Source organism: Dermacentor silvarum, chromosome 8 (assembly GCF_013339745.2).
Source record: "Dermacentor silvarum isolate Dsil-2018 chromosome 8, BIME_Dsil_1.4, whole genome shotgun sequence".
Taxonomy (NCBI): Eukaryota; Metazoa; Arthropoda; class Arachnida; order Ixodida; family Ixodidae; genus Dermacentor; species Dermacentor silvarum.
Window position 1 is genome coordinate 99,311,985 of NC_051161.1, and position 2,228 is coordinate 99,314,212.

Here is a 2,228-nt window from a genome sequence, read left to right on the forward strand (position 1 = left end):
CCATACCGCTTCCTCCTTCCTATTCGTAAAGGCTAAGTCGGGTGATGTGTCTCTGGATACACTGTTTCTCGTTCTAGTAGGCATGTCGACCTGGTTGAGAAGTGCGAGATCGTATTTTTCTATGAGATCTAGCAGCGTCCGCCCCTTTGCAGAGTTAACTCTATAACCCCATTCTACGTGTTGCGCATTAAAGTCCCCTAAAATTGTAATCTTATCCTTGCCCATTTCCGTGTTCATCGTTTCCGCCACTATGCTCCCGAAAACCGCGTGTCGCTCGCTGGGGGGGGGGGGGGGCTGTAAGTATTTAAGATTAATTACCGTCTTAGGGTTAATTGTCGGAGTCATGAGGGAGGAAGTGGGAGGAACCTTCTTCAGGAAGCGCAGCAACAGGAAGTGGACCTGGAAAAGCCCTAATGGAGAAACAAGGAATGAAATAGATTTCATACTCTCTGCCGATCCAAGCATAGTGCAGGATGTAGAAGTGTTAGGTAAGGTTAAGTGCAGTGACCATAGGTTAGTGAGGTCTAGGATTTCTCTCAATTTGAAGAGAGAGAGAGTGAAATTAGTCAAGAGGAAACAGGCCAACCTAGAGGCAGTAAGGGTAAAAGCAGACCAATTCAGGCTGGTGCTCGCAAACAAGTATGCAGCTTTAGAACAGGAAGATGAAGATAACATAGAGCTAATGAATGAAACCGTAACTAGGCTGATCTCAGAAGCAGCAATTGAAGTGGGAGGTAAGGCACCAAAGCAACCTGTAGGGAAGCTCTCCCAAGAAACAAAGGACCTAATAAAGAAACGACAAAACATGAAAGTGTCCAACTCAAGAGATCAGATAGAATTCGCTGAACTGTCAAAACTGATCAACAAGAAGAAAGTAAGGGATATTCGAAATTATAACGTGGGAAAAATTGAGGAAGCCGTAAAATATGGACGCAGCATGAAATCAGTAAGAAGAAAACTAGGCATAGGACAAGGCAAGATGTATGCACTGAAAGATAAGCATGGTAATGTCATCAGCAATTTCGATGACATAGTAAAAGCAGCAGAAGAATTCTATACTGACCTGTACAGTAGCCAAAACAGCCAAGCTTCTTCCATTCGAAATAGTGATGAACCGGATACAGAAGCTCCTTCTATAACTAGCGATGAAGTTAAAAGGGCCTTGAAAGACATGACCAGGGGAAAAGCGCCTGGAGAAGATGGAATAACAGTAGATTTGATCAAAGATGGAGGAGATATCATGCTTGAAAAGCTTGCGGCCCTTTATACGCAATGCCTCACAACTTCAAGTGTACCAGAGAGCTGGAAGAACGCCAACATTATACTTATCCATAAGAAGGGAGACGTTAAAGAATTGAAGAATTACAGACCCATTAGCTTGCTTTCAGTATTGTATAAAATATTCACCAAGATAATTTCCAATAGAATCAGGACAACACTTGACTTCAGTCAACCAAGAGAACAGGCTGGCTTCAGGAAGGGATATTCTACGATGGACCATATCCATGCCATCAATCAGGTAATCGAGAAATCTGCGGAGTACAATCAACCTCTCTATATGGCTTTCATAGATTATGAAAAGGCATTCGATTCAGTAGAGATATCAGCAGTCATAGAGGCATTGCGTAATCAAGGAGTGGAGGAGGCATACGTGAATATCTTGGCAAATATCTACAAGGATTCCACAGCTACCTTGGTTCTCCACAAGAAAAGTAGAAAGATACCTATCAAGAAAGGGGTCAGGCAAGGAGACACAATCTCTCCAATGCTATTCACTGCATGCTTAGAAGAAGTATTCAAGCTCTTAGACTGGGAAGGATTAGGAGTGAGGATCGATGGCGAATATCTCAGCAACCTTCGGTTTGCAGATGACATCGTCCTATTGAGCAACAATGGAGAGGAATTACAACAAATGATTGAGGACCTTCATCGAGAAAGTGCAAGAATTGGGTTGAAGATGAATATGCAGAAGACAAAAATAATGTTCAATAGCCTGGCAAGGGAACAAGAATTCAGGATCGCCAGTCAGCCTCTAGAATCTGTAAATGAATATGTTTATCTAGGTCAATTACTCACAGGGGACCCTGATCATGAGAAAGAAATTTACAGAAGAATAAAATTAGGTTGGAGTGCATACGGCAGGCATTGCCAAATCCTGACTGGGAGCTTACCACTGTCGTTGAAAAGAAAAGTGTACAATCATTGCATTCTACCGGTGCTAACATACG